The sequence below is a fragment of the Salvelinus namaycush genome, chromosome 3 (genome assembly GCF_016432855.1).
Source record: "Salvelinus namaycush isolate Seneca chromosome 3, SaNama_1.0, whole genome shotgun sequence".
NCBI lineage: Eukaryota > Metazoa > Chordata > Actinopteri > Salmoniformes > Salmonidae > Salvelinus > Salvelinus namaycush.
Genome location: NC_052309.1, coordinates 85,951,330 through 85,962,869, shown reverse-complemented (window position 1 = coordinate 85,962,869; position 11,540 = coordinate 85,951,330).

Here is an 11,540-nt window from a genome sequence, read left to right as displayed (position 1 = left end):
CGTTTTTGTGCATTTTTTGGGTGTTTTGGGGTGGTTCAATTCGTTTGAAAATACACGAATTTCTGTGCTACTTAATTTGTGCGAAAATACACGAATTTCTGTGCTACTTAATTCGTGCGAAAAGACACGAATTTAACCAGTAGGCGACATAAGCCGTTGCAACAACCATAGACGCGATCGCCTGTATTTATTTATTTTACGTTATGAATATATAGATATTTTGTCTTTTTTTTAACCATATAACCATAAGAGGTTATATATATATTGTCTTTATTTAATCCCTATTAAAACATTGTGGTTTTATGCCTATATGTACTGTTTTCGATTTTTCTGAACAGACTTTTCAGTATAGAATGAATGTAAGCAATGCATGATGGTTAATGGTGTTTTATTCGGTTGTAGTTCATTTCTTAAAAAATAAACGTGTAAACCATTTTTATTGAACAGAATGTAACTGAAAATACAATGGCAGCCTTGCCATTGTCCATCAATAACAAAACATTTTTTTTTCGTATGACATTTGGGGAAACGTATGCAGTCATTGTAGTCTTACATTTTGTTGGCCAACCAAAATTACCAAAACGTTTACCCGTAATAAGGCTAGGGTGGCTGAGTGTAAATACATGGCTCTGAGTGTAGCACCTTTTCACTAGAAACGTTCTTGTGTTCAAATTACCGTCAGTGCGAAATAGCTAGAAAGCTTTCGTATTTCCACTTGGCTACACCTACGGTTACGATAACGATAAATCAAGTGCAATACCTGCGTCGACCTGTGTCGAGCAGCAAAACACCGGAAAGCTTCTAGCCTACCGGAAAGTTACAAGAAGAACAAGAATAGTTACCTCATCCGGTCATGTGACACTCTGGATGCCCCCTAAAAGCAATTTCAACCGTTTTGAAAAATGACGCCTGGTAACCCCAAAAAAATACCAGGTGCATGAAAAGTTTGGACTTAGAATATTTTTTGAAAACCTCCATAAATCACTCAGGCCATTGACTCGAGAAGAAAAAACATAAAATATTTTCCAGAAGAAAAAACAGAATATTTTTTGAAAACCTCCATAAATCACTCAGGCCAGCACCCATTGATTTGGGGCGGTAGTATAGCGCTCCCAGAGCGGGTATGGAAGTCTGGATCCCCCCTAAAAGCATTTAAGGCTCTGTGTGTCTTTAAGCACCATACTTTTTCACTCCGTCCTTGCTGTGTGTGTGTGTGTGTGTGTGTGTGTGTGTGTGTGTGTGTGTGTGTGTGTGTGTGTGTGTGTGTGTGTGTGTGTGTGTGTGTGTGTGTGAGAGAGAGCTTTTCTTTGACATCTGTTTAGCGAAATTACTGATTTACAGTTCATGAGGGTTGACCGATTCACACATTTAAAGTTTTGGAAAGATCTGACCTTTTTAAACCTTCGAAACAGCACCTATGACCCCATTTTAAGGCACTTCCGGTTGGCACAGGAAGCTATAAGTAAATACATATCCTGATCGGGGTATGCTTTTACAGAATCCTGAGTTTTAAGTCTATACGTTAAGAACTGACTGATTTACACAGGGTTGAATGCACTATATATCACAAACTGCTGGTTGGGTATGGCAAAACACTTTTAGGGTGATTTTATCACTTCCGGTTGCTCCAGGAAGCTTAGAATCAACACAGGTAGACCTCATAGTGGCTTGATGGATTGTTATTGAAGACAGGTTCATAAGACATTCATAACCCACATAGGCTTAAGGTTGAATTTAGGGGTGCAGGCAATGTGTTCCTATGGGGTGAGATGTCATTGTAAACTGTTTGATGTAAACACCTTCTTTTAACTGTTAAGGGTTAATGCCACACGGTCAAGGTTAGGCTTGCACAGAGACCTTAGGAACGTTCCTGAGGTCAAATTGTGCTTCTAAACCTTAACAGTTCTCTCTCTGTCTCCCAAAAGCAAAAGACTTGAAATGTAGGTCAAGGGTCATCTTCTTGTCACTGTCGCTGCGCTCAGACCGAGCAAGCTACGGTCAAGCGGGGCATCTCGTTGAACTCGGCACGGCTATGGTGATGTCATTTTTAGTGGTAATTTCAGAATGCTATTTTGGTGGTTTTTCACTGTTGAAACATATTGCAAATGCACAAAAGTCAACTAGCAAGTCAGTGTCCATCAGCCAATTAGATATTTTCAGACACCAAACTGATACCATCTGACTCCAAACTCACTTTTTCCAACTCGTTTAGAAGCCAACTATCACATATTTCAGAGCAGGCCCAAAATTCACAGAGCCTTCCATTTAAACCATAATAAAACAAATAATAGGTAGTTATGTTCTAGCTGCGGGTCCAGTTTTCACATTATTTTTAGCCCTATGTGAGGCGACCTCGAATCCCAAGTTTCGGCTCGATAGGTCATTCGGTGCCCGAGCAAAACCTTAATTGGTGCTGAAATTCCACTTTTTTCCATGCCTTGCTACGGGGTCCTTGAATGAGCTATCGGACAGAAATGTCGGGGTCCGTCTCTATGGGCCGAGCCGGTTTCAATGCACCTAGTCGTGCAACTCTGGGACTTTTCTAAATGTCACCATTTTGTAATGCTCAAAATGAATTGAAGTCAATGCAAATGCACCGAGGCTTTTTATCGGTCCGAGAACCTTCTAGAGCCACATAACTCACCGTGCTTAATCGACCTGAGCTCTAGAACAGGTTTGTAAAGTTTCAGAACTCTAGGTCTGACGGTTCTTTAAAAGTTCAAACAAAAGTAACTATTGCAGGCACTGTCTGCCTCTAAGCCCCTCAGTGTGTCACTCCATCCTTTCTGTGTGGGTGTGTAAATTTTTCCTTGAAATCTGATGGGATGAATGACTGATTTACAGTTCATGAGGGTTTCCTATTCACATATATTAAGTTTTGGAAAGATTTGACTTTTTTAACCCTTCGAAACAGCCCTTTTGACACCAATTATGGCACTTCCGGTTGGCACAGGAAGCTGAAAGTAAACACATATCCTCATTGGAGTGGGCTTTTACAGAATCCTGAGTTTTAAGTCTATACGTTAAGAACTCACTGATTTACATAGGGTTGAATGCACTATTTCTCTCAAACTGCAGGTTGGGTATGGCAAACACTTTTAGGGTGATTTAACCACTTCCGGTTGCTCCAGGAAGCTTAGAATCGACACAGGTAGACCTCATAGTGGCCTGATGGATTGTCATCGAAGACAGGTTCATGAGGCATTATTAACCCACATAGGCTTCAGGTTGAATTTAGGGGAGCAGGCATGTCTCCTATGGGGAGACATGTCATTGTAAACTGTTTGATGTAAACACCTTCTTTTAACTATTAAGGGTTAATGCCACACGGTCAATGTTAGGCTTGCACAGATCGGGAGGACCTTAGGAACGTTCCTGAGGTCAAATTGTGCTTCTAACCTTAACGGTTCTCTCTCTGTCTCCCAAAAGCAAAAGAATATGAAATTGAGGTCAAAGGGTCATTTGGGTCCTTCTTCTTGTCCCTGTCGCTGCACTCAGACCGAGCTAGCTACGGTCAAGCGGGGCATCTCGTTGAACTCGGCACGGCCTGGAGATAATGGCAATGCCATTGCAGGCTTTGTGTGTCTTTAAGCACCGTACTTTTTCACTCCATCCTTTTATCCCCTTTTCTTCGTGGTATCCAATCGCTAGTAATTACTATCTTGTCTCATCGCTACAACTCCCGTATGGGCTCAGGAGAGACGAAGGTCGAAAGCCACGCGTCCTCCGAAGCACAACCCAACCAAGCCGCACTGCTTCTTAACACAGCGCGCCTCCAACCCGGAAGCCAGCCGCACCAATGTGTCGGAGGAAACACCGTGCACATGGCCCCCTTGGCTAGCGCGCACTGCCCCCGGCCCGCCACAAAAGTCGCTGGAGTGCGATGAGACAAGGATATCCCTACCGGCCAAACCCTCCCTAACCCGGACGACGCTAGGCCAACGGACCTCCCGGTCGCGGCCGGCTGCGGCAGAGCCTGGGCGCAAACCCAGAGACTCTGGTGGCGCAGCTAGCACTGCGATGCAGTGCCCTAGACCACTGCGCCACCCGGGAGGCAGATCTGACCTTTTTAACCCTTCGAAACTGACCCTATGGCACCATTTGAAGGTACTTCCGGTTGACATAGGAAGCTGAAAGTGAACACATATCCTCCTTGGGGTAGGCTCTTATATAATGTTGAGGTTTAAGTCTTTATGTTAAGAACTGACTTATTTACAGAGGGTTAAATGAGTGTGTGTTATTTCATAAAATCACATAAAATCACAGAATTCTGGCAGAGCTTCGAGACCCACTTAAAAAATGTTCGTCTGAACACACTGCAACTGGATCTGTAACTTTTTTTTTTTTTTAACTCCTTTTTGTGAACATGACCAATTTGTCAATGTACGATTTCTCTTAAATTACGATAGATAAATGGCTGGTTCTTTTTTTCCTGACACCGTATGCTTATGTACTTTGACGTGAAGCGGTCAAATTAGCACCCTACTTTGCGTTTTTGACCTTTAATCCCAGAAAAATGGCCATAACTCAAAAAGCGTTGAGGCCTCGACGCCATCTTGTTCGGGGCCAACTGTCCATTACGTCTTCGAAATATTTTCCGTTTAGGAGAAAAGGCCACATGCATTTGCAATGTGCTTGTGCATTTGCAATATTATTTATTTTCCCTCTGGTGGGAATTTCCGAGACTGCGGAAAAATGACCAGAATTTGTTATTTTTATAAAACGGAAACCGAACGTCCGAGAGATTTAGTTTGATGACTTCCTGAAAGATCTCTCCCCCGCGCACGGCCCGACGCCGTAAATTTTAGAAACGTTGCAGGACGTCTAGTAAGGGACCTTATATTTGCAATGTGGCGTTTCTCACTAACCATATGGCGAGTGCTAAAATGTTCCCTTAAGGTATGGAAAGGCCTTGGAAAGGCCATAAGTGTAAGCCAACATAATTCATTATTTTACATTAACATGTAATACATGCATTATGAAGAAAATGGTGTAATTTAGGCTCCACGAAAAATGAAATAGGTTATGAAGAAAATCGTGTATGGTTGCCTACATGACAAAAAGGCGTTCTGATTACAAGTGCACCAGTATCCAAAGTATTAAGCGAAATTAAGCACAGAAAACAGCATTGGCATTAATAAAACAATATTTCCCACGAATTAAGTCGCACGTAAATGTGCGTCTTTTCTCAAAAATTCTGTTCAGCAAGTCTAAAACAGTACATATAGGCATACAACGACACATTTTATAACATGGTTAAACAAAGACAACATTTCTGTATATTCATGACGTTGAATTAGCCATTAAGAAGAACAAAAATGAAAGACAAATTATCGCGTCTACATGGTTGTTGCAACGGCTTGTGTTGCCTACTGGTTAAATTCGTGTCTTTTCGCACGAATTAAGTAGCACAGAAATTCGTGTATTTTCGCACGAATTAAGTAGCACGGAAATTCGTGTATTTTCAAACGAATTGAACCACCCCAAAACACCCCAAAAATGCACAAAAACGCACGAAATCTGCTGAAATACATTTTGTACATATATGCGCAAATTGAATGTGAGACTGTGTTGGATGATGAATACTACCTCCAAACGAATGGAACATCGATGGGCTCCACATTCGCTCCAAGCTATGCTAACCTCTATGTGGGTCTTTTTATGTTCAGAATTAATACGTTTTGTTAATAATGAAAACGAAAATCAATTTTTGAATAAAGTCCTGAAGTGGTATCGATATAGTGACGACATTTTTTGCATATGGGAAGGAACGGAAAAAGAGCTGTCAGATTTTATGGCACTACTCAATGACATTGACCCCAATCTCAAATTCACTATTGAATGTGACACTCAACGTGTTCGTTACCTCGAAGTGTGGATTGAGAAATCAAATGGAACCCTGTTTACAACTCTGTGTAGAAAAGAAACGGACAGAAATACTATACTACAGGGGGACAGCTTCCATCCTGAGCCATTAAAAAGAGGACTTCCTAGAAGCCAGTATTTCAGACTGCACCGTATATGCCCCTCTACAGAGCATTATCTAGAAAATCAGCGGAGATGCGCATTAGGTTTCTAAGAAGATGCACGAGATGAACTGCTACAAAAAAATACCCGCTAAAGCTAAAGTACACTCCGTAATGTTCACAACCACATATACTTTGAACTCGCGAAAAGTGGGAGATGTGATCAAGAAACACTGGCATATTTTATCATCGGACCCAGGTTTTCCGGCTGAATTTAAAAATCCACCACTTATTGTGTATAGGAGAGGTCGCAATTTACGCTATAAATTGGTTCATGCCAACTGCCAGTCACAAAAGAAAATCAGCCAGGCTCTTTTACGCCCTCTACCAAATGGTAGCTATAAAAGCAGAGGATGCGCACAGTGCAACAATATGATGAAGTGTGAATATTTCTGCCACCCACACACAGGAAAACGGTTCCAAATAAATGACATTATTACGTGTTCCACCACCCATGTTATTTACATTATTAAATGCCCATGTGGGCTCTACTATGTGGGTAAAACCTCTCGTTCTCTCAAACAGAGAATTAGTGAACATAAAAATGCAATCAGGAGAAACGGCAGGGATTATCCAGTCGCAGTACATTTTAATGACCTAAAGCATGACATTTCTAGCTTTTAGATTTTGTGGCATAGAGAAAGTTAAGATATCAGACAGGGGAGGTGATATTAATAACACTCTGAGTAAAAGAGAATGTTTTGGGATTTTCACCCTCCAGACATGATTTCCTAAAGGACTTAATGGTGAAATGCCTATGTATGTTATGTTGTGAATTTGAACATGAATTATGTCCCTATTTAAGATTACTCTGATGTTTGTCGTACGATGTACCCACTGATTAATGTAAACTTGCTATGTCCTCATTGCGGTTTTACAGACGTGTTTAATACGTCTTATTTAAACACTTTATTCGAATATTTATGAAATGCATATTGTTATATTTGGTAGCACTTGTTTGTTTTTCCTTCGATTCCAACACCTTTCTATGCGTGGAACGGATGTGGGTGGGGCTAGGTCTACATAAGGGTGCTAATTTATTTTTAATCACAAAAGCTCTGACGAAGGCCGTGAGGCCGATACGTAAGCTTATTAAAGATCAGTGATACTATCAAGAGCAGTGTGCGGTTTCCTTTTTCATTCATATTGTATGAGTGAGGGAAACGCTTTAAATCGAGAGGAGTCGATGTGTTCTGGAAGATGAGACCTTGAGGATCATAATAAATACCGCTTTGATGTCATACAAGCAAACCACACACCTTGAATCCGAATGTGCACTTCACATTTCCATATTTGAAAACTCATGTCATTTACAGTGTCAACGTTCATGAGCTCTATGTTTAATCCACAGTTACTAGGGTGACATGCATTATGCCCTGGGTTGTCCTGAACAGAAGATTTGCCATGGAACACGCACTTGAATGTACTCAAGACTCCATTCTATGCGCACCAAAATTGCAATCTGTTTGTCTGAAGTGCCCTTTGAAAGCCTCCCAGCTAGCACATTTGGTTCTTTGGAAGTTGTGGGAATGTAAGTTTTTGGTTTCCCATTTGTTCTGGAAACGAAACCCTATGTTTCCTGACCGTTAACTTAAAAATAATAATAATAATTTACGGTCTGAGAACGTTAGTGAACATTTCACCTGTTCTGGGAATTAGATTTTTTTAGGTTGCAGGGAGGTTCTGAGAACATTTGCCCTGGGAGGTTTTATTAACGTTCTGAGAACGCAAATTTTAGGTTATTTGAAGGTAATTAATGAACATTCTGAGAACATGTTTCCATACAATTTTAAAAATCACTGCTAGCTTAGTTTGGGTTAACTGTTGAACCAAGCACAGAAAGGACACAGGGAAATTAATTTGCTTAGGCATTAATCATACAAACACATTTATTTTTCAATGTGGCATCTTCTGTTCTCTATCAGGGCACGTGAGTGGAATTGAGTGCTAAAAAACACTCCTCACAGGATAAAAAACTGCAGTTCCAAATTCGCTCCATTCATTAAAATCACAAAAACCCATTTATTTTGAACGACCACCTGGACCTACTATTTGGTTTTGAAGTATCGACACCAAACCATATGATTTGAATGAAAAGTATTTTAGTTAACAACATGAAAAGGTGACTGTAAGAAGCGCTCATCATTTCAAATAGGCCACATGTCATATTAAACAGCTTATAAACACTGTAAATAGGTCAGGAGCCAGACAGGAATTATTAGAATTAAATACAAATTAAACAAAAGATGCCTTATTAGGCTCAGTGCCTTTGAATTGACTTTTAGGAACACGAGTTTGGCCAGAGTCTGTGGCTTCAGGCTCATGTGATGGTGCCGGTAGAGCAGGCCAGCAGTGGAGAATACACTCTCAGACCTTGCAGAGCCACTGAGGATGCTAAACACCTATTGGGCCACTCTTGCCAGGCTGGGCAGGGATGCAGATTTTTTTTACTTTTATTTTATAGGTTGGCCTGAAGATTTTATGGTAAAATTACCCTATCAAAATTGAAAGCTCCTTGAAAGAGGTAACGTGTCAGGTCTATTGGGCCAAAATCAGTCATAGCCTATAGTAAAGATAATAGAACAAAAATGTATACAACTTTTAAGAGAACTTATTTTTAGTTTATAAATACTTTGCTATAATGACACACTTAGCTAGCTCCCCATTCCTTTCTGTTAGAATGTGCACATAGTACACCATCATGCTTTCGGGATGTCTTTTCAGATTTCACAATGATTCTTTAGTTGTGGACACTACATCACCGCACTCCCTCTCTTCTTTAGTTGTGGACACTACATCACCACACTCCCTCTCTTCTTTAGTTGTGGACACTACATCACCACACTCCCTCTCTTCTTTAGTTGTGGACACTACATCACCACACTCCCTCTCTTCTTTAGTTGTGGACACTACATCACCACACTCCCTCTCTTCTTTAGTTGTGGACACTACATCATCCCGCTCCCTCTCTTCTTTAGTTGTGGACACTACATCACCACACCACACTCCCTCTCTTCTTTAGTTGTGGACACTACATCACCACACTCCCTCTCTTCTTTAGTTGTGGACACTACATCACCACACTCCCTCTCTTCTTTAGTTGTGGACACTACATCACCACACTCCCTCTCTTCTTTAGTTGTGGACACTACATCACCACACTGCCTCTCTTCTTTAGTTGTGGACACTACATCACCACACTCCCTCTCTTGCTCTTGGTCCTCATCTTTGTAAGTCACCTTGATTTCACACCTTTGTGTTTCTTTATGAAAATATTTTGTGAACTCCATGACAGTAGCTAAAGCAAGGGGCTAAAGCAGCACACAAGTAGCCTACAAATGCATGCTGGGCCAGGCATGCACTGAGCTCGTGAAGTGAGTGGTACTGGAGTGGTACTGGAGCGAAATTGGAGGCGGCGAAAAGGCCGATGCTCCAGCCTTTGGGCAACTTGCTCTGCGCTTCAGTCAGATTTGAGAACGCTCCAGCTCTGCTCCAGCTCCGCTCACATGCTCTGTTCTCTATCCATGGAATTAGTCCACTGCACCACCAGGATGGAGCTAGCATGCCATGTATTTATAACTCATACAAAGCCGTTCATTTTAGTATATTGAAACAGACCCCATTTCAAAGGAAAAAAGCACTCATTAAGATCAGGTGTGGACAATTAGTGGGTGCGGGCAATACACCTGAACACACACACAGGATAGATAAAGTTTTGTTGACGCTGAGAACAGAATGTATATGTTTTTAAATAACATTCTTAGAACGTTCTTTGAGCGTTACCAATGTTTTCTTGTGGTTTTTATAGAAAGTTTTCTAAATGTGCTGAGAACATGACTTTATATAGAACCACGAGGAAACCTGTAGGAAATGTTATGTTGAAGTACTACAATTCCCACAGAAGAACGTTGTTTCTTAATGTTCCCTGGACAATCTTAGAACATTACTTTAAATAGAACCATGAGCAAACCTGTAGGAAACGTTATGCAGAAGTACTGAAATTCCCACCTAAGAAACATATGGTTCTCAGAACGTTATGTGCTAGCTGGGTATCCTGCACCATTCCCATAAAGTTGTGGCAGGGCCAGCGTAGGAAGGAATCAGTTGGAAGGGCATTTGATTTCTATATGCAGGCACACATTTGTAATGGGTGTAAGAGTAAAGACCATAGGCCGCTCGTCAGTTTCAATTTTGGGGAAGCTTACAACTTATCCTACTATTTCTACCGATCTGCCGACCAGTTGATTATTTTTATAACAGCATTCCGTTGAACAGTTTCATTTCAATAATAACCTTTTTGTTTTTCTCAATGTTTTTTACTTGGTTAATCATAAAAATCAGAATTAAAATTCACCTAATGCAAGAGTACCAGCCTCTGCCATATGGACACATTGATACACCGTGATCCTCAGAGATGGCCTATAGGCCAATGCAGAATAAGGCCTATACAGTAACTTCCATCTTCAACTAAGTAAAATACATCATCCTAAACCCAACAAATAAAAACAGAAGAAAATATCCTGATGATAATGCAGGTTCTTTCAATCACATTAATCTATCTTCTCTGCCTGTCTGCCCCCCTTTCTATCTGTCTTGAGCCATCGCTGGTTAACTGCAACATTGTAAGCTATCAAATCATTCAACTGGGTCTGGGCCGAAGCTGTTCCTAGTGAACTGTCAACATTGTATCAACTAGAATAAACCTATTCTGAACCAGTGAGCTCGGGACAGACGGCTTTTTTAAAATTTCGTTTCCACTGGAGATATGGGATAATCAGATCATGATATTTTGCTCTTTCACATCGAGGCTTTGTGATTATCGGGTGTTGGAAAGATTTTTCAAATACTGTGAGGAACTATTATTATTTGTAATGGATGTTTTTTTTAAAACAGACTTCGTTGACTCAGGTCTACTGTGTGAGGTGAAGAAACAAATACTGAGAAGCTCAGCTTATTAGTGGTGGACGTGGTGAGTTAAGACAATCAGAATTCCGATATCCCCTAATGGGCACTTTCCTACATTTGCCCACAGCAGGTCAGTTAGGCTTACTTTTATGCACGCTCAGGTGCGCGCTCACTCAACATTATCTGGACAGAGAAACCAGACACATGTTCATTGCGCACATGGAGAGCTCCAAACGAAGGTAAATGAAAAAAATGACAAAACTCGTAAATGATGGTTATGAAATAAAGTGTAGCAGGTTGAATTCTGCAAATAATGTTTCCACTCGGAGTGTGAGAACGGTAAATGAATGTAATTAATACCTGCATTAACAGAAATCTATGTAACCAAACGATGGGTATTAACAGTACAATTACTAGGCCTACTGGTACATATGTAATGGAGAATTTATCAAAATTAACAAAGGGCAAACAATTCACACAATGAAACAATGAATGTGCAAGAATTGTTGGGAGAGCTGAGCACATTCTGGAGAACTGAGTGCATGCATTCTGGACTGAATCGCGCCATATCTTCGCCACACACCCCTCCCCTTCTTCATCTCAATATTT